Below are 22,323 nucleotides of genomic sequence, written 5' to 3'. Positions count from 1 at the left end.
AAATGTAGCCCCAGAATTAGATGTGAGGTTAAAACAAGTTACAGATTAAATCCCTAGATCGCCTCTAATAGGAAAATATTTAACTCACACTAAACTGCTCAGAGTTCTGAACCCTGTTACACTTCTCCATGCTGTTAAGGATAGCACTATCTTAGTGATTCCCTCAATGGACCATGTTCTGTGGTTTTTCATGGGAATGGCCACTGTTAAAAAAATACTAAAAGCATGAGTTGAACTTAATGTCCATCTGCATTTCTCATGTCCAGAAACAAACATCACTTGGAGTTTTTCACTCCACGCTTCAGCACAGAGCCCACAGTATCCATGTCATTTGGAACTTTTATTTTTCCCCAGTAAGAAATTCTGAGATGAACCAAGACCCTGCAATCTTCTCGTTTTGGATTCGTTTTCTCATCAAAAGTTTAAAGTATTTTCTGCACACAAGTTTATCTCTACATCTTTTATCTTCTCACAAATGTCTCTAGACATTAAGAAAAGAGATATCCTAAGGATATAATCCTAAGGATATAAACCTACTTTGTGTTCTCTCTCCAACTCACTTTCTGCACCAGGACAGGTACCAGACCAAGCCAAGAATACTCTGGTTCAAGTGTTTGCTCTGCTAAAGATTTTGCTGAGATTCTCAGCAACTCAATGCCTCAGCTCTCCCCTCATGCATTAAGGAAAATACTTTAATTGCTGGATTAAAACAAGTCACTAGAAGAAACAGATTGTGCACTGCGTGTAAGGACAGCAAATTTCCACAGGTTGTGCCAAAAATTATTTTTCTTAATCTTTCATTCCTTCTCTGTGATCTTACAGACTCAGTCTTTCCTTCTCACAAGAAATCTCTTTGAGGAAAGAGTTGTGGACCACTCCTTTTCCATCCCCTCTTGGTCACTTTTCCTCTACTTATCTATTGCCAATGTTTCTAACAGGAAAAAATGCTCAGGATTTTGATGTTGAAATCATGGATGTTACAACAAAATGAATAGCAGATCAAAAATACATTTTCCTGCTTCAGCAGGAGCCATGCTCCCAACACTCTGCTTGCACAGAAGGTTAATGTGCAATCCAGAACTTGGCCATCTCCTGGTTTATAGGTGATGAGTCTCAACATCTGCTGACACCAGAGATAAGAGATTCCTGCTCACTGACCAAAGTAAGGTGTTTCAGGAAATGGAAAACTAAAGGAAATACTTCCAGAAAACACATTCAAGAATAAATATGAGATGTATCAATAGAAGACAGTGGGACTCTTTGTTCTTGATGTTATGCTTGAGGAACTGGCAAAATAGTCAAAATACCTACAAAGATTGATTCATAAGGGGTTTTGAATCAAAACAAGATAGTTTGTGCTTCCTGGAAAAGTATCTGTGTTTTAATTAAAGCCACCTTCAAGGTTTAGAGCATCCAATTTAATTCTTGTCTGCACAAGAAAATCTGTGTCATTTAGCCAAGCAACATTTGGATGGTTTTCCACAAACTGAAAAGACCTCCATGAACATGCCTCTAACATTCATTAAGTATTTGCTTAAATCAGTCTGGCACATAGCAACCCTTCACTGAGGTACCTTCCTTTCAGCATGCCTCTGCAAGTTTATTAGCTCAGCCTGTCAATTTAAAATCTGACTTCTTAAATGGTGCAGTGTCTCCATAGCTGAAGTCCTGGGAATGACAAGAAGTTAGTTATTGCAGGTAGGGAGTTGCCCCCCAAGCACCCACTCATGCACATATTCCTTCCCCCCTGAGCAGCAAGAGGAATTGGTTTTGTCCTGCTCCATGGCAAGAGAGGCTGGAGCACAAATGTGAGCAGTCTCAGTAGAAGAGGGTAAGGTAGAACTTGTCAGTCACAGCCAGCTTCAGAAACACAGAACTTGCAATGCCACTATTGCCATGAGACAGAAAACCACAAGAGCTCACCTGCTCCCAGCTGAACTTGGAGCCACTGAGACATCACAGACCTGTGAGCACTGTGGGGAGCAGCTCAGGGCTCCTCCCTGGCCTGCACAGCTTCTTCTGGCTCACCCTGTAAAGCACAGAGCAGGCAGCAGCAAATCCGACCTCAGGGGTCTCTAATCCGTGTCAGCAGTGCAAAAGCTGATTCACCCCTGAGCACTGTGCTCCACTTTCCAACACTGCATTTGCAAAGGATCAGGCTGCCAAGCCAGGCTGAGACACAGCACATAAAACACGTGCTCACAGAAACTTGAATCCATGCTCTACAGCTCAGTAACACCATCAGTTATTTAATCTACAGATTTAACGTATTTTTCACATCTCAGGGAATAAGCTCAGAAGTTCCTACATCAAAATATCAGAAATTTATCATGCCTGAAGTCAATTTTTGAATGGAACAGTCCAATCAGCTTCCTGATTTTCTACCTTTTCTGCTGCAGTGTATTTCTGGTTTTTACAGAGTTTTCAAACAGAACATTTACACTAATTCTTACAGTGCTGACTCACATGAGAAACACGCTAGAACGTGGCTGAAGGATGCATCCAACTCTTACACAAAGAGAATGAAACAAATGCTTCCACTCCTGCTGCAAAACCCTGCTGGAACAGCCCAGACCTCACCACTGACACTGCTTCATAAACTAACACAGGAGCTGCAACAGCAGATGCTTCCATCTCCATAAACCACCACATGTTTTGAAAAGAAACCCTTGATAAGAAGAGAGTTTATCTGCCTCCCACACTCTAACAGGGACTCAAAGGCTTCACCTCTGTGATACCTTTTGAGAAGGGAAAATCAAATCCATTTCTGCACTTGAAATACAAGAACATACTTTTACTCTGTAACAGCAAGCAGTATCTCTCCAAAATGGATGGTAGCAAAGGAAATTGCTTGATTTTGTGGATACCTTTAGCTGCAGTATCAGCTACCAGGCAGATGCAACTTTTTAGGAAGTTTACAAACAACAGTCTCAGAAAGGAATGATTGTAATCTTGGAAGTTTTACTTTTTCCTTTCAGTGGAAGTCTCACTTTACTTCTCCACTTCAAGTTATGAACACACAGCTGCTCCAGTGCCAAATTCAGCCTGCTGGCTGCTCTGACTGCAACCATTCTACAGGTCTGCCAAGGAATGTAACCAAAGAACCATCCTGCCTCTGTTCTTGTCACCCCACAGTACCTTGTGTTCTTTCTCACTGGAAAATCCCAAATCCTACTTTTACTATCTGCTCAGACACTTCCATCCTCATCCACGAGACCCCACACCACATGCACACCTTATATCTACAAGTAAAAACTTGAGGTTTGCATCACTTATTGTGAGGAGGCCTATTTTCTGTAGATACATTTTCAAAATACCAATAACTTATCTTTACTCCCCTTGCCCTGCTGTTTCCAGGCTTTCTGCCACCTAAAGTGCTTCAATCACACCTATTGTTATTTTACATCACTATGAAAATGATCAGACTCACCCATTCTCATAAACTACAGTCACACAGAGGCCTTTCAGGAACTCTATCCAGTGCTACCCCTGTGCATAATGCAGTATTGATTTGTATCCTCTGAGAATGTCATTAGACAGTAGAAGCCAGGCCACAGGCCCTGAAATCTGCAGTCAGACTCTCTTCCAGCAGAACAAATGCCACTTCCCCTGCTGGCATCCTCATCTGAGGCTGGGAGATGAAGGCTCATTAGAGCTGCACTGTTATTTCTTCCCTTCCCTGCTGCAGAAGAGCTCCTAAAACTCTGCAGGAGCTTATCTTACCCAGAGATGAAGAAAAGCTTCTGCAGGAGGCATGCAGTTCTTCAGAGACAGTTGCACCAGGGGAGGCCAATTGCTTGTTAATCAAAAGCCTCTTATCTGAACCACCTGGACATTTACACTGTTCTAAAAGGAGGCCTAGGAATCCCAGCTGGACTGTTTCACATATTTAGAGGTTCTCTATGGGCTAGCATGGCAGAAACACACAGGCAGAAGAGATTGGTACCATCCTTTCTTGGGCACAGTCTGCATTTGGATCAGCTTAAGCTAAGCAGAGATACCCAGGAATAGTTTCCTATTAAGATGACATCCATAGAAAAGGAAAAAAACAACAAATCCTAGCTCATAAAGCATGCAAGAATACTTAATGTAACTTGCAGACTACCAGACTCCTCTTTCTAAGGGAAGAAGGGATTTGATCTTATTTTGAAATACATTTTCCAGGGAAAAACAGCATGTTAGCAGAGTGCTAACAACCCTGCCCACCTGCCAACCTCAGTGTGCTGGCACTGAGAGATTTCACCCTTCCTTTGAACAGAAAGCAATGCTCCAAATACTCTGGGCCAAATGGAGAAAACACTGATTGTTTACAGCAACAAAGCCAGGCCATATAATTTTTTTTTTCTTTGGAAGAGTACGGTCTGAACTTTAATTACACAATTCAAGTCCTGTAGGGTCTACTGCAACTGATATTAAAAACAACTCAGGATACAGCTTGGCAGAGATGCTGTAATAGAGAGCATCAGTGTTGTAATTACTTTCAACAGCAGTTTTAAGGCTGACACCTGTGACAAAGGTGAAACACCTGTCTGGAAAGGTGGATTTTAAACATAAAGTTTGCTTCCAGTACCGCATTACAGCAGGGAATTCTGACCTGCTAAGCCCCTTACTACAAGCAGCACAGGACTTTTAGTGGCTTGTTCAGATCCATCTGTTTTCTTGCAAGCAAGGGACCAGAGAACCTTTATTCTGCCTTGCAGGTAACTTTGAGACAGTCTATTTGCTCCAGCATGTTCTGCTGCAGCTTTCCTTACAAGCTTTAACATACACACAAAAAAAATAAAAATACCACATGGCAATAATGAACTGACTAAAGAGCTGGAGACCAGCCACGAAGAATAACACACATTTGCTAAAAGGAAGAGAGAAGCCTCAGTGTTGCATATAAGTACATACTGAAGAACAAAGGGGGAGCAGAGGACGGAGAGGGGGAAGAGGGAAGAAACAGTTTTAAAATAAATTTCCCAGTCATAAAGGATAAAGGAAAGAAAGCTTTAATACTTCACGAGGTCACACAGCGCTCCAAAAAGCAGTGCCTGACCTCGCCCTACAAACGAATCAATGAACGGAGCAGCGCCAGCAACACCAACACGTAGCGATCCTCACATTTCGGGTCACATTTGCAGAGTTTCAATCTACCTGCAGGCGGGCTGCTGCTGCTGCTCCCTCACATGCATTTAAAGAGTATAAAAGCAGTAATCACGTTATCTCCCATCCTGTGTAGCTGCAGCCCCTCGGGTTCCCCCCGGGGTCAGGTTAAACGGGAGCCCCCAGCAAGGGCCGGTTCAGGCGGGGACCCGGCCGGGGCAGCCTCCCGCTGTCACCTCACCCGGGGCAGCGCCGCACCGCACCAGCCTCGGGGGCTCAGGAACCGCTGCCTCAGGGCAGGCGGGAAAACAGAATCACACAATCCATTCGGCTGGGAAAGACCTCTGAGATCATCGAGTCCCATCTACCACCGTGCACAGAGAGCCCGATGCCGCCGCTGACCCCGAGCCGCCCCCCCGCGCTGCCCCTCACCCCGGCGCCGCTTCCCCCGCCGGGGCCGCCTCCCCTCCCGCCGCCACCGCGGCCCGTGTCCCGCACAGCCCCGCACTCACCGCGGCGGTGGCATCGCCCCTTCGCCCGCCCCGCGCCCGCTGTGGCGGCGCTGGCGCCATGTGACCGCGGCCTCCTCCTCCTTCTCCTCCCCATTCTCCTCCTCTTCCTCCTCCTCCTCCTCCGCCGCCATGACAGGCGGGGCTGGGGCAGTCGGAGAACATGGCGAGCCCTGAGGGGGAGAGCCGAAGGGCTCTGCAGTGTGTCCTGCGTCCCTTTTGCCGAGCTGTGAGGGGAATCAAGAGTGCGGGTCTGTGGATGTGCGGCTTTCATTCCTCTTCTCCTCTCAGATTTGCTGTGAATTATCCCGCCGGATTTATGCGGTGTCTGGCAGCTCTCTGTGATGATTAAAGCCTTTTCCAGCCCCTCGAAGTATTTTTTTTTTCGGCCTTTAATGCCCTTAATGGAAGTACAGAGTCACACAATTGTTTGGGTCCCATCCAGCCTAACCCTGCCAAGGCAGGTTCACATGGAGCAGGTGTCACAGGAATGTGTCCAGGTGGATTTGGATCCCGTGAAGGGAGATCCATGACCTCCCTGGGAAGCTGTTCCAGTGCTCTGCCACCCTCAATGTAAAGAAAGTCTTACTCATTTTGAAGTGAAACATCTTGTATTTTAGTTTCTGGCCATTGCTCCTCGTCCTGTTGCTGAGCACCACCAAAAAGTGTCCAGCACGGTCCTTTTGGAGCCCACCTCTGAGATACTTCTATGAATTAATGAAATCCATTCTCAGTGTTTAGACTGAACAGGACCAGCTCCTGCAATCTCCTCTCCTAAAAGAGAAACTCCAGTCCCTGTGCTTGTCCAGGGGCTTCGAAGGGTGGAAAAAAGGTGTGTGGTAGAGGATGTCTGGGCTGACCAGCCATGGATCCCTCACCCTATAGATTGAGTTGCTGTGGGGAATGTTAAGGGGATGCTTTCTTCAGCTGGAAGAGGGAGATAGCAGAGGAAAATCTGCCACGACTACACTGAAATAACGTGAGATTGGCAGTTAATGTGCTTCCACAGCCACAAGATTTACATCCCTCAGCTGGGGAGTCATGCTGAAACCTCAGATCTTTGATATCCAGAGGAAAGGGTCAAACCACTGGCTTGCTAAACCCACCACAGCACAGATCCATCTTTGTGCAGGACTGACTTGGCAGGTGTCGTTTCTCCAGGCAAAGGGGTGAAACTGGGTTGGGTTTGTAAACCCTGTTGAGGTTTAAAAACAAACTAGATGTCAGATTTGCACAGCATAGTCAGGACTGTGAGCTTATTTTATAAATACCCAGATTACCGAACTTGAGCTCCTGAGTGACACTTCGTAGGTGGCAGGTTTTACTTTATTGAAGTGGAAATTAGACTGGGTTGACACATCCAAGCCCATTCTTTGGTGGATATTGCCCCCAATATCCAGAGATTATGGCAAGGTGCTTTATAATAACAAAAATAGAGCAGAACCCAGAACCTGTCAAAGAGCTGTAGCTGCAGCATTAGAGTACAGAGGGCAAAAAGGCAATCCATAATCAGAAGCTGCAGTGAGAGAAGAGGGAGTTACAGCCTGTGGAGGGGTTAGTAGGTGGATGGCAAGGAGGCAGCAGGGATCAGGATGAAAGCAAGGTGCAGTTAAATGAGATAGCCACACAGTCAGCCCCCTATCAGACAGCTTTTCAGAATTCCAGCTTCATAATGGCTAACATGCAGCTTTGATCTCTCTCTCATAATAGATTAGCCCAAGGACTGCAAGTGTGTGTTAAGCTCTTTTAGGTAAAAGCAACCTCAGCATATATGATATCTGTTTTCTGCAGAACCATTATCCTGGAAGTCCAAATTTGGCCAGTTGTTGCCCAATTTATAATTCCAGCTATTTAATCCCTTTTAATTCTTATTGATAAGAAGTTCCCTGGTGCTTGAATTATCATTTCATTAGCAGAATTAATAAACCTCTACTTTTTAGTGTCATTTACTGTAAGGTCTTTGAGATGTGTTTTATTTCTCAAAATTCCTGATAAAGATAATCTGTCCAGCCCAATTGCTTAATAAGATCTGTGATTACTCCTGAGTGTTAACTAATTGACCCACTTCCTTTGTGCTCACAGCAAGAGGCAAGAACTCTTATAACAGTCCTGGCAAGAAGCCATAACCCAAAGTAATCCTGTATCAATGTGGGTTGGGATCAAAATTTGGGTTCCATATGTACTCAAGCACTGAAATTTCATTTCTGTTGTTGACATGTATTGGACACAGAAATTACACAAGAGAAAAGGACAGTCAGCTACAAAAGGTATTCTTTAAATCCTGTCCCCAAAACCAAACAGAATTAATGTGTATTGTTTTTCCAAATCCAGATTGTTCAGAACAAATTTCTCCAGCTGATGTGTCGTGCTTGTTGACCAGCTGTGATAGAGAAGACTGTAGGAAACTCCAAGTATTCTTTCAATAACTGGGAGGACTTGCATTTGTTTCAGTGGTTTCCTGTGACAATTGTTTGGCTATGGGCTGTCTGTGACTGAAGTCAGTCTGCACATCCCCTAGTAGAGTTTCTACATTATTCTGCTTTTGACTGGCATAGAAAAGCCCTTGCAAGTGCTGGAGAGTTTACTTGGAGTGTTTGAGGAAGCAGGACACTTGTCTGGTTGCTCTCAAACCTCTTCTTTCCCATTGTTACTTTTGCTGAAGACCACTTGACATGGGTTTTTTGCCTGCTTTTCCAAGGGAATAAGGTCAAATGACAACCCAGAACATGTATATGATTTTATCTGTTCTGCTGTCTCTTCTCAAGAACTTCTGAAATCTTGGGCTATATGTATCAAATTTGACAGTGGGTGGAAATCTCAAAGCTATTCTAAATACCTTTGCAAAAACAGGTGTCTGAATAGGAGAGACTGTTATCCACCACCAAGCCTGTAGAACAAAGCCATCCCACATATCCTTAAATTTATTAGGAGCTCTCAGGAAAGAATCTATGGAGCTCTTGTGGCTCATCTATTGAAGGCATCAATTCTGTGCTTTGGAGCAGCTGTAAAGGCAAAAAGGATGTTCAATACATTAAAGCCAGAATATAGAACAAGATGGGAAGATTTGTAACATCAAAAATGCTTGCACATCTTGAATATTGTGTGGAATCCTCCCTAAAGCACAAAAAAGGTACCTCTGTACCTTGAACAGCAATGAACTGATTGGAATTGCTTCCTTAAAAAAAATTTTAAAAGTGTTTGAATACACTTGAGCGGTTTAATTTGGAAAAAGACCATGAGGGAATGTGAATGTGATAGTGGTCAAAAAATCTGTTGTAATAGAAAAAGTGAATTCTGTGTTTCTTGTAGCATAAGATTTAGATGTCTTGAGTGGAATTTCCAGGCAACAAATTTAAAATAAATAAAAGAAAGTATGTTTTCTCTAGAGTTATCGTTGTAAATTGCTGCAAGTGTAGCGGAGAGGCCAAAAGTATAAATGTTCTCATGAGTGGATTAGAAATGGAAATGAGAAAAATGTCCACTGAAGCCTCTTAAGCATAATGCTAATGCAGCTGCCAGCTGAGGAAATCTCCAAGTAAAGGGGTGGATTCAGCCAGCAGATTAAGGCACCTAAATTTGGTTTTCCATGTGTAGGTGTCTCCATGTGAACCAGATGTCTAAGCTCCCTTACACTCAGCAGAGAATTAATGTGGGATTTAGTTACATAATTGCAGGCACCGAGTGCCAGTTTAGGCACCGAGGAGTTTTCTACCTGGCCTCCTGCTCCAAGAAGCAGCAGATACCCTAAAAAACCTGTTCTGGCTGAAATCTCACGTGGAAGTTGTTGATACCTCAGTCCAGCACAGTTGTCACTGAGCACAGATGGTTGGCAAGCTGCACCCTGCTCATGGAGGCACAGCATGTTCAGAGCACCTCAAGGCAGATGCACCAGTGTATTCTGCACAGCTCAATGGCTCCTTGCTCCATCAGCTCTACTGAGTAGCTCTGCATCGACTGGAGGAGGAATTTGCATGCAGATGAAGACATTGGCATGGGGAAACTTCAGTCTAGGTGTCAGAAATTGTAGGTTCTGCCAGGCTGTACAGAGGGAATATTGCTTAGCTTTTCATGCTGTTTTCTGAAGTTTCCTTAGCTAGTCAGACCAGAGTTGATTCAGCAAGTATTGATTTAGGGGAAGAACCCAAGAGATTCTGTATGCAAAGCCATCCTAAAATACTCAGATCTGTGGCAATGAGGCTTGTGTGAAGGATTAGTGACAGTGTGCTGCATCATGGTGCATGGGTATGGAGTGAACTTGGAACTCAGTTACACGACTCCCTTAGCCTGGAGGACACCCAATGGCCAAGAGTTCTGGGGCAGCCACAGGTAGTGCTGCTGACACCCAGAATGGCCAATTCTTAAGCCATTCAATCCTGTAGCTAAAAGGGATTTTATCTTTTTTCTTCCACAAAGGGAAATCCAAATGAATTTGCTTGATGACAGGCTTTGCATGCTGTCATCTGTGAATCAGACCAGTTAGGTCTTGTTTGAGTAGCACAACTTGTCTTAGAAGAATTTAGGCTAAGATTCAGGGCAAAGAAATCAAAAAGAAGGATAACTAGAAAAGCCAGATGATAATTAAATGAGTTTTGGAATGCTGAATCAGTTTTTTCCTCAGTCTCTCATGCTTCAAATTATTTACATTTCCTTGTTGGAAATACAAAACTTTTAGCACTAATGCTGTCCTCTGGGGCTGATGAAAGTTCTAACAAAACAACTCAGCAAGCTCAAGAGTTTCTTTTTTGGACATCCTTCAACAAGCTATGAAGCTTTTTCAAACTTCATTGGGCACCAGCTGTGCTCCTGCATGTTTGCTAATTATTGACAGAATGCTTTGATAGTACAATAATAATAATAAATAATTAATAAATAATGAATACTTCCTTCTAGCATTGCTGGTGTCAGGAGAACATTGTACTCTCAAATATCCTGCTCAGACAGAGATGAGAGCAAACCTAATATATTACAATAAACAGGTTCTCTCCCTTTTCCCATACACAAGACACAGATAAGATCTACAACCAGCTAAATATATTAACCCATCCTAATGAAGCAGGAAACAAGTAGTAAGCTGGAATGATGAGCATGTGTGATGTGGCCCTAAAATCTGCAGGAATATGAGGAAGGAGCCAGTTGTGTGACATACAGTGCCTGGGAGAATTCACAGATTTGAGGATCTTTGCTAAGAGTTGTTTTGTCTTAGCAAGGATTGCAGTACTGAGCATACAGAGTAATATTGTCATGGTCTCTTCAGTTCCCTCCAAATCTTTGTCCTTCATTTTCCAGCCCAGGCTGTGTTATTTTTCTGCACTTCTTAGCATTTTTAAGTTCTTCTGTAGAGTCTCTCCAGAACTGTGGAAAACTTGTGTTTTATCTTTGAGGTGTTGCTGACTGAATTCCATCTGGTTTTCATGTTCAGAAGTTCTCACTCTTAAGATCTTTGAGCGAGATGCTAAATTTTCTAGAATTTCTTTTTACTGAAATAAAACTTTCTTTGGAATCAGTGGAGGGAGGTAATTGGCTAAACATTCTGTCCAGTGTTGCTCAACTGTTCTCAGAGCACTTCACAGGCTCTGGAGTCCAGGCCAGCCTGGCCTGATTTCTTTTTCACTTTGGACTGTTTTGCAAAGTTTGAGAATGAAAACAATCCCATAAACCCAAGAAACCTCATAATTGAATTGGCTTTTTACCAGTGAACTATATTACAACTCTACCAAGTGTTTCCTTCTGTCATTGTTTCAACTCCCTGATAAGAAAAGGAAAAAAGTTTATTTGCAGAGGAGTTCAGTCTCATTATCTTCTTTTTACAGATGTGGAAGTTAAGCACAGAAAGATGAAGTTGTTTGTTCCAGCTCATCCAACAAAGCAGTAGCAGACAAAAAAATAGAAGTGAGTCCTTCAGTGCTTTTTCTGTTGCATCATTCTGTCTTCCTGTTTTGATGAAAACTTCTAAAATGTCATTTTCATAGGTAAATATGTGAGAAATATTCAGACTTGCTGAACAGTCTGACAAAACCTTTAGTTATGTCACATAAACTGAGGTTACATAGAGTTCAGACTGACACTAGGACTCCAAGCCTGAATTGTGGCGTTTCTATTATTACAGGGTTTTTTTGGTATTTTTTTCTCATACCAGGTATAATCTTTCATCAAAAGATACCTCAGCCTCTAGCCCCAAATCTGTTGTACAACAGGATGCTGAGCCTTTTTGCTTTTTCATACTACAAGGTTTTTCTGCATTCTCAGGAATGGACTTTCACTTTCCTAGAACTGAGAAATGCATAAATATGTATGTGTAACAAGGAAAGGGTGGTTATCCAGTAATATTCATAGCTCCATTTTAGATCTGTTTTTCCCATCGGTTTTATAAAATTTTTAAAATTATTCTGATTCTCACTAACTTCCTGCTTCTCTGTAGCAACTTTAATCACAATGGTACCCTTCTTCTTTTTCTTCTACCCCCACCTCCAATTTGTCTTTTTTTATCTGTTTCAATAACACATCCTAAAAAAAATTCACAACTTGACAACTTTCATGAGCAATCAGACAGTGATTTACAAACTTGTACTTAAATCATTCTTCTTTTTCAGAGGCCTGACATGTTTGCAGTAAACCTCATCTTTGTGTTGTTTTTTCAAAGAATATGTAAAATTCAGGAGTAGTTGTGTTTCCTACCTTATGCACATGTCAGAAACTGCAGAGGAATTTATATTCTTATAGCCAGGAGGACAAGAATTACAGACATGACAGTCCCTTGAGGCACTCTCTCCAAAAATCTGGATTTATTGCTGGATGTCTTCATTTGTTCTATACAGTATGTTGATAAAATTCTTACTCCCACAACCTGTGCCTACTTTATCTGGTTAGATTAGAACCACTTGCAGCCAAACAGAGTTTCTTGTTGGGAAATTAAATATCAGTACAAGCAGAGATACCTAACCTCTCTCAGAATTCCCAGGCAGATTGAAAGCAAAACAAGAAAAAAATCCCCATCAGCAGGGTATTCTTTGTTACACCATTAACTTGTGGTTTACCAGAGAAATATGTTAGTATAGGCTGTAAAAACCAGTATTTCTAAAATGCAATTTTTACAAGTGTCATAGACTTGATTTCAATAAATGATGAAAACAAAAATAAGTATTCCAATTGGTCTGTACAGTACCCAAGAGCTGTGCAGTTACATTTACATTTACTCCTTATTTTAGTATGAACAAGATTGCTATGATTAACACCCTCGAGGCAATTTTGGGGCCTATTAAATTAAATGAATGACTGGAGGAAACCATTATTTCACTATCTGAAAATGCCAAGTGAACTGCCTAAGGAAAATGGTGAAATTGGAAGATAAATAGCACAGAGATTTATCCTGAATAGACATTGTGCTATTCTAGGGAATAGCATGTTGACAGCAGGAGAATTCTGTGTGAGCTGTGAGATGCCCCCTGGTGTATTTCTGCTGAGACTTTGTACATGGTCAGAGAGGGAGAAAACACCAGGACAGAGCACCTGAAGAATTGATGGAGGATAAGGAAGTGTAAAAGGCACAGGAAGCTCCATAAGGACACAAAGCTGCAGAGGAGGGATTGGTAGCAATGCCATTTAGGATCTGACATTTACAATAAGAAACATTAGCTGTATTTAGCTGTAAAAGCAGATTTAGGTAACATTTTCACCAGTAGGTGTTAGAGGATTCTGTGTGGTGAGAGGGATCCAGCTGGGAAAGGGGTCAGCAGCATTTTATGGATGCTGTAGATGGAAGGGAGGTTGGAGAAGGTTTGATAAGCCCCAGAGAAAGAAGTTCCATTCTTCACTGTGATATCTCTTTGATAGAGAGCTTTGTGAGGGTTATGGGGATCCCCAAGCTTAACTGCAGCCATGTGGCTGAATTCCTCTCATCACCAATCCAATATACTCTGCCTTCTTCCTTCTTCTTCTTTCCTAGAAAATTCTACTCGTTTGGGGGCTGCTAAGGAGAGGAAGAAGCTGGGAAGGGACAGGAGAAAAGGAATTATTTCAGCAGAGGGGAAGGGAAGAATAGAAGTCCAAGAGGAAAGCTTTAGAGAGCAAGGATTTCTATTCTATTACTGCAATGAAAAATCAATGTTCTCAATGCTCTGACAGTTCCTTTCAGGGACAGCAGTGACTGAAAAGGTAGAAATCAAGTATGGCCTTGATGTTTGTGTGTAATCCAGAACCCTGAGCAGAGTCCCTCTGTGCCAGGGAGGGGTGCAGGGACTACTGGGACAGGCTCTTACAGCAGCCCTGAATTTCAGGTACAATTATAAGTAAAGTGTCATTTGTTACAGAAATGCTAGTAAGCAGCAGTGGTGTCTTGAATAGGATAAGAAGAGAAAGAAGTGGAAATATTTCAGGGTCTGAGATTGGGCTGGTTGGCACATGGAGGACTCAGAAAAGTCAGGATTTTCTTGGAATAGTCTTGTCAAAGGAGAGAGAAGAGAACTGTGACTGGGATAAGAGAAATTAGAATTCTGTTGCATATAAATTGGTATGGATGGCTCTTCTCCAAACTTAAGTGACAGTTCTAGATGCTAGGAAGTTGTCCTGTGGTGTTGATTATCCAGAATTTTCAAGAAATAAAGTCACATAAACCATAAGGACCTAAATGTGTGTAGACGAGCAGAATCAAAAGCAGGTGATTCTAAGAGTTTGAGGAGGAGCTCCTGCACTATAAATTACCTGTTTATAACTGGAATTTAGTATTTGCAACTCTCTTTTGGAGGATGACAAAACAAAATGCATTTGTTGCCTCATTCAAGAAGAAAAAGAGTATTATAAACTATTTTCATAATTAAATTATTCCAAATCTCAATCCTTTTTGTATGTCCTTGTGATGGAAAAAAAAAGATTATGTAATTTTATATCATTAAGAGAAAATGCCAGTGGTTGAGCCAGCCACAAAATATGTCTACATATTTTTGAGATTTTTCCCTAATGAAAGCTTTGGTTCTCTTGTGGAATAAATAAGTGAGGGCAGGGAATTGAGGAAATGAAGGCAAAATCCCTTTGAACAGATTGATACTGCCTGTAACAAAATTTCATTTCAGCACTTTATTGCATAAAAATCTGTTTTAAACCAAGCAATCCTGGTGGTGTTCTTACAGCCTTTGTTGCCAAAAGAAAGAAAATAAAAAATTTCAGCTTTCATTGTAATGAAGGCCTCCAGTTCTCGTGATCACAGGAATAAAGCCTTAAAGATTTGACAAATACATAAAATGATGGCTCATCCTACAGATTCAAATTAAAAATAAAAAATAAGTGAAGAGACAAAGGGAAATAACTTCTAGTATTTTTTAACAAAGCCATTCTTCTGATTTTACAAAAACCAGCTCCAGGTTTTGTTAGTGCTCAGGCTGGTAACGCTGAGCATAAATCCCAAATATGTTGTCTGGCAGTGCACCAGCTTGAGTTAAACCAAAGTATATTATCCATTCTCCTAAATGCAAGCTTCTGCTGCACCAGACTTTGAAACTAAGTTGTCTGAGAGTTACAAAGCAATACCAGATGGTGACTGTAGGTTGGCTGGAATTTGTGGTCTCTCTCCTCTTGCCACATGTTTCACCACTTGCAATATACTAAATTATATTGTTCTGTTATTTGTCTTCTTGGCTCAATATTCCCTTTCTTTCATGTTCTGGACTGGTGCAATTCTTCATGGTTTCACTAGGTGGGTCCCCACAACAGTGCACTGGGGAAGCAAATTGTGAGCAGGCTGAACACACTGAGGTAACTTTATCTCCCAGTCAGCTTTGTTTTCACTTCCTTTGGCAGAAGTTCACTGCAGCCCATGTCTGATGTACAATCTGGAGATCAGTGTGTTGGGCAGTTGTCATAAAGGGGCTGCTTCTTCCTAGGACTATTGCATCTCAAACTTACCTATTTCAAATTGAATTTAAAACCAGCGTAGGGGTTTTGATAGCCAGTTAGGTTCAGTCCCATAATTACAAAAAAATAATTTTTGTAATTATTTTACCTTTCAAAAGGTGAGGAAAAGCTGGTGATTAGCAGCATTACATATATCCTTCCTTTCCAAAATTACATCATTTTTAATACTTTTTATACTAGTCAAAAACAAACAAAAAATCCTTTCCATGTGTGTGAAGTATTAACATGATGCCTTAAAGATCTAGAAATAAAGCAAGCCACTTTCAAGACAATATTAGTATAGGAGGTATTATAAAGGCTGGTCTTTATTGGAGGCCTCCAAGGGGCAGATATGGAAAAGTGCTCACCCCACATAGTGTGAATGCAGTTCTATAAATTTAGCAAATTAGCATAATTGACAAGAATCCCCAATTAGAAGCATAAGTGATGAAGTAATTCCCCCTTTTTGGTTCCACAACTTCTGCAGCCCCTTTTAGATAGGAGCTGAACTTTTTTTATAAAAATGTGTCTCCAAGAGCTGGTTTCAACCTTGGCTCCCAGAGAGCCAAGATAGGATAGGGGCCTTGGACCCACAGGGTTTGGAGCCTCTGCAATGAGTTTTGTCTGTCTGTCAGGGTAGGGAAGAGGTAGGGAAAATATTGGAGCTAGCTACAATACAATAATAGGCTACAGAGCTACAAATATATGGGTAAAGAATATAGAGAATATATAAAAGCAAAAAAGGCAAAAATCAATTCAGCATCAATTGATTAGTGTAAAAGAAAGACTTTTTAGCTACAGTCTTCAAAAAGTGTGTATTTAACATGGAAAGGTATTTACCCCCTAGACCCGACCAAAACAAAACTCGACACAAAGCTTCAGACCTCTGTATGTGATAATGTCCCATAGAGAAGAAAAGGGAAAATGAAATCATAACAATATTTTTAACATCCTTGGTGCTCTGACTGAGGAGGCAAGTGATTTCTTTACTGTCTCAGATTTTGCAAAGAGAGAAGATCCTTTAACCTGCAGAGAGCTCTGTAGTGTCATGTCCAGGCTGTTTGTGACATTCAGACTTGTACACTTAAACCCATGGCTCTTTATCATGTAGTCTGTAACATTAATTTAACTTAGAATGGTTAACTCTTACTCTGGGAGACTTATCTAAGGATAACTTCAGTGTCCACTTCTCATATCTTGACACCTACAGAAAAAAAATCAAAGCAGACAATTTCCATTATTGTGAGGTTTGGAATTTTTTTTCTTCCTCCTTTTCCCCCTCATGTCCAGGTTCACTAAGTGATCTATTTAATCTGCTTGTTTGACATGATTAGACAATCCATGTGGAAGCCTATCAAGAAGCACAAATTTTGATTGAAGTAAAGGTTTTATTCCTTGTGATTTATGTTTAAAGGGCAAAGAAAGGTTTAGAAAATTCTTACTTTATATATTACAGAGATAAACTGAAAATTAAAATTGATTGTTTTCTTGCTCAGTAACCAACTTGCATTAAATAAAACTCATAAACATTATTGACTATATTTAAAGTCAAAAAAAATCTTGTTTTTTCAAATGGAAGATGAGAAAGGCTGTCATAGCATACCATAAACATGGTGGTACTTTATGTCAGAGATCTGGCTCAAAATTCATCCTCAGGAGTGACTATAACATCTCATTCCCTGTTTTCAGCAAGTAGGTAGATAGAAACTTCTGTGTTTTATCCAAACCAGTTTTAACAGTCTTCTTCTCCTCATTTTGATGTCAAGACCCAACTTGGAAAAAAAAATAGCTTCTGTGCTGTTTTAGTTGATTTATGTCTTGAAATGCTAATTATGAACTCCAGTAGTTATCTCCCCATTATCAAACTCGCATTAGTTACAATCCCCCTTCTTCAGCTGGGGTCCAAATCTTCATTTACGCTGAGTGCAAATGCTCTAGGAATCCAGGGCAGTGAAGAGTGATGAAAATTCCAATAAAAGCCTGATTCAGATTTGGAAAGATCTTGTGTGTCTGAGTCTGGAGATTTGATGTACATAGGGGGACCTCGTGTTCTCCTGGATTAGAGTCACCCTTCTGTGTCCCTGGGCAATGAGCAGAGTGTGGTGGGAGCACTCATCATTCCACTTGCAGAGTGACAAACCACACAGCCAGACACACTGTATGTGCTTGGTCTGCTCACACTTGTCTGGCACCATCACTTCCTCTGGGAAAATGGCAAAAGCAAATAGCAACTTGTCTGTGTGCGTGTAGGCGTGAGCTCCTGAGAACGCAGCATTTGGCTCCGTGTGCAAGCGGAGTTCAAACGTCCTCGAGCTATGAGTTGTTGACATCTTCTCTCAGAATTGACATATAAACTACTTAAAGCAGTTTTGGTGCTACCTTATCTCGACACTGCCTTCAAAACCTATCACGATTCCCGAGTCACCAGGTCAGCCTGAGCGGGGAAATGTGCTTACAGCAAAGGGTGTTAACATTTGCATCGTCCCACTTGTCTGCAGGCAGAGGGTACCAGCACTCACAGCCTCCTCGGGAGCCGGAGAGGCACAGCACACTCCATTAATGCTTGTGTCTTGCTGCCCCACAGTGGCTGTGTTTACAGAAGGAATAATCCCCACAACAAAGGCAGTGGTGGACACTTCAAATAGAGTGAGATGCAAAGCTGTGTTTTGTGTCAGGTACAAACAGGCGACGTGTGTATTTGTGAATGCGAAATGTGTGGACCCCGACAATGGGAGAGCTGTGAATTCTAATAATAACTGAGGAGAATAAAGCATGGAAAAGGCCTTTGAACCTATCTTTTGTTTGCAATTAACCCTGGTTGATTTAGGAGCATTGGAATTAAGGTGTTAAAGATGTTGCTCTTTGCTTGCATTTAATCCATAAAAAGCTCTGTAATAACAACCTTTTGAAGTATAATTTTAGAATATTACTTGTATCCTTGAAACTATAGCTTTGGAATATATATAAAGGAAATATGCTTATCTCACGCCTTATTGAAGCAGAGAAAAACAGCTTGAGAAAGGAAGATGAACATCACCTCAAGGGTTTGTGGTTTCAACCAAAGGGAATCTGGACATCACTGTTATGAGATTTATAGTCTCTGCAATTAAAAGGTGGACCCACATTTGGGGAGCTGGACCCCACCAGATGGGATTCATCTTTCTTCTTTCAGAAACTGGACCGTCACCATCTGGGGATACTCCTTTGAGATGCATCCTGAGAAATTAAAATCACAATAGTGTATAGAATTGTGATGTAATAATTTGGAATAAAAATTGCTGATGAGTAAAAGATTGGAAATAGAAACTGCTGAAAAAAACGGATGAGTACCCCTATAAATACCTGTAACCATCAATTATCAGTGTGCAGTTGGAGGGAAAACTTCCCCCACTGTACCCAGTGCTGCATTGCTCATACTTTACCATATGAAATAATAAATTGATTGCTGCTTGAATATTGGCCTAGTCAAGCTTCTTATTCTTAACAATAGTAATAGTTTCTCAGTCAAGTTCTAACTCTGCAAAACAGACACTGCATTTGCACGGTTCTGTGTTTACTACTCTGAGTTTAAATGCAATTAAGCATGGCTGGTGTTGTCACACATGCTACCAGAGATGGACTTGTCCCTCCTTTAGAGGAGTAGAGAAGTGCCAAGTATCACTCTTGTAATGAAACCAGGGGAAGGTAAATACACCATCCAAATATTCCAAGGCCTCTTGAGGCTGAGGGTCAGCAAGTGAACCTTGGCTCCACCGCCAAAAATCTGAGTTGTTAATGGAGGGTTAAAGTGGCAGGCATCCTCTGGGCTACAGCAGGATTTAACAAATACCTGTGAATGAAACGTTCAAAAGGACTCCAAGGCAAAGCTTGACTGCAACTTGGAGTGTGCACAGAGGGAAAGGAGAAAGCAGTCCAGGATCATGTTACTCATCTGATTGCAAGGGCTCTGTTTTCAGCGCTGCCCCCAGGGCTTTACCTGATCTATCCAAATAAGTCTGCCCTTCCCACCCTGCAATCATTCATACATAAACAACTCTAAATACTTTTCTGACTGTTCTGCCAGTTTCAGCTCTTCTTGCTTATTCAGTGCCTGCTCTCCTGCCAAAACAGCAAACTGAGCTCATGTGGGTTGTGGCTGGGGGCAGAGGCAGGCAACAGTGGTCTGCCCATTTCCTTTGTTTTCAGTGTTTCTCTTTGGCCTTTCCTTGGGTGGAATCCAAGGGATGGATCATTGCTGGTTCCATCATGATGCAGACAGAACAGACATCACTTGTCAAACAATGACAGCTTTATGAAGCTCAACAATCTCAGCCAAAGTCTTGATGCTATCATCAGTCATGTCTTTCTTCCCAGTCCCTGCAGGTGACTGCAGCTGGCAGCAGATCTTTTGACAGTCAGATTCTCTATGTTATCTCTTTTGGACCAAGTCTTTAAATAATTGGACAGGAAGATCTGGAAGGAGATATGCTGTTTCAAGGCATAAATAACATCCTGCTGAGTGCTACAGAAAGCTTTTATTTAATTTAGTTCGATTTGATTCAAATGTGGTCATCTGGCTTGGCCTCCAACCATGATTTCTGTAGATTTATGCTCAGTTTCTTCTTAGACCACTGAAAATCATATACAAATCATTTCACTGTACCTCCATTCCTCAGCTCTTCAGTGGGAATAAGAAAATGTTCTTTATTTACAGGAAATGGAAATAAAGACTGATGGGATAAGGAGTTTGTGAGATTTTCTGATTTTCTAGTAGTAGAGATCCATATACATAACTGAAACATGGGGCTGAAATGCCAAGAGTCTTTGCTACTAACAACAAAGAAAAGTGGAGAGCCTTGTTGGTACCCTGCCATCAAATCATGTGTTCCACCCCATGAAGAAAGCCAGACCATGCAAAGTTAAAACTATTTAAGCTATCAGAGATAAGTGAACTTCAGTTTTGGGTATTCTGTCTGACAAAGTCACTGTGATGGTGACAGGTATAAGGAAGAAATGTTTTACAGTGAGGGTGGTGAGGCACTGGCACAGGTAGAGGTGGTGGATGCCCCATCCCTGGAAACATTCAAGGTCAGCTTGGATGGGGCTCTGAGCAACCTGGTCTGGTTGAAGATGTCCCTGCTTGCTGCTGGGGCTAGATAAACTTTAAAGGTCCCCTCCAACCCAAACCATGCTATGACTGTGTGCTTTCAAGAAGTTTAATTCTTCAATTTCCTTTTAGCCAATTGTGATGATGACTCAGAGCTTCATTTTAGGTCACAAAGTATTTTTGATAGTGATCAACTTCACCTTTTAATCTGCACGTATGAGCCCAAGGCTGTTTTTCTGCTTCTAACACACCAAAAACATTCACCTAAATGGGAGAAAAAAAAAAAAAAAAAAAAAAAAAAGAAAAAGAAGGAAAAGAAAGAACCTCCACCAAGGACATGCACACCTTCATATTTGCCTTTTTTTATTCTCCCACCCTTTTCCACAAAGGGGCAATTGCAGCTACCTGGCCTTTTCTGGAATGTAACGTGGGAGGTGATTTAATTTTTCCTGTGGTAAGAGGAACAGCAGACTCCTAGAAGCAGCAGCATCCTGGCAGCTAGTGCTGCCACCAGAGAATCAGCAGGAGCTGTGAGCAGCTCCGCAACAGCTACAGATCAGGGCCAGTAAAGCAGCATTTGATGGTTTGACCTATGGCATTTTCTGATATTTACTTGCTTCCCAGCAGTCTGGGAGGCTGTGGCTTCCTTGGCGCCTGCCTGAGCCAGGAAGACAGATGAACTGAAGGGCTGTTACTGTTTTGTCTTGGGTGAGGCCTTGTGGGCAGCCAGCTGTTTTATTTTGTGTATTGCACAAAAGGTTCCTTTAAATCTGTGTGTTCTAGGGATGAAGGCTTGGAAGTGAGAGGGTAAACTGGGATTTCTTTTTTTTTTTTTTTACACAACAACTTTCACTAGCCAAAATTATTGGCAAAAGCAGACAGAAGAGAGAAATTCCCTCAGAGCAGTGCTTGTTCACACTGCCCTGCCATGGAAAGTTTAAACCAGAAGGGTCAGTCCGATATGGTGCTAAGGGCCTGATTATAAAATTCACTTTCTGCCTGTCCCTGGCTGTTACAGGTCACTGCTGGAGCCATTTATATGCTGAACATATTGAAGTTCTGAAAGTCAGAATCCAGAAATCTAACTGGACTAAAATTACCATCCTTATGTGTACACAGGGACTTCAGTGGGACAAAAGTATTCCCCTAGAATTAAATGCTTATCTGTTTGCAGATGGTAGATAATGGGTGTCCTCCTGTCCTCCTGTCAGGAGGCAGCTTGAACAGAGCCGGGAGACATTGTGGGCTCAGTGATATTTGTGTAAACCACACGCAGTGGGCTTTCTTAGTTCATCCTTTTATAGTGTCATGCTCCTGTAACACAGCCCTTAATTTTTTCACATTTTAAACCAGAAAAATTATTGTGTGCTCTCTGCAGTACAGCTCTTCCTGCCAAAGCTGCCTCGGAACAGAAGGAAAAGCCAGTTTGCTTTTCCAGCTCTGGCTTTTTAAAACATTTTTGTCTGAATCTGTTAGGCTCCCAGAGAATGTTCCATGGATATGTAGCATATTATGTTATCACTGCAGTCTATCTGTGTTAAACCCTTTATCATCCCACAGCCCTTTGAAATAGGGAAGGCCTGTAAGTCCTGGTTTACAAATGAGAAAACACTAGCACAGCACTCAACCCCTGTGAGATTTCTCTTGGGCAAAATTCCCACATGGGAAGAGCCCATTGCCTTCTTTGTCCTTGGCTCGGACCTCTCCTGTCAGGGATGTAAATGAAGCACGTGGGATTGTGTCCATGCTGGAGACAGG

At 41.8% G+C, this 22,323-nt stretch overlaps 1 protein-coding gene across 1 annotated transcript in view; it reads right to left on the bottom strand.

Moving 5' to 3' along the window:
- GALNT11 (polypeptide N-acetylgalactosaminyltransferase 11) overlaps positions 1-5,658 on the bottom strand; it is a 50,937-nt gene extending 45,279 nt beyond the window's left edge. Inside the window, exon 1 of the mRNA XM_058045132.1 lies at positions 5,601-5,658. The gene's annotated coding sequence lies outside the window, so the exon portion shown is untranslated. The remainder of the gene's footprint in view (positions 1-5,600) is intronic.
- Between the last annotated feature and the right edge of the window lie 16,665 nt (positions 5,659-22,323).

This window comes from Melospiza georgiana, chromosome 1, assembly GCF_028018845.1.
Source record: "Melospiza georgiana isolate bMelGeo1 chromosome 1, bMelGeo1.pri, whole genome shotgun sequence".
In the NCBI taxonomy this organism is placed as follows: domain Eukaryota; kingdom Metazoa; phylum Chordata; class Aves; order Passeriformes; family Passerellidae; genus Melospiza; species Melospiza georgiana.
The sequence above is the reverse complement of the archived record's forward strand: the minus strand, read 5'-3'. Positions and strand labels throughout refer to the sequence as shown.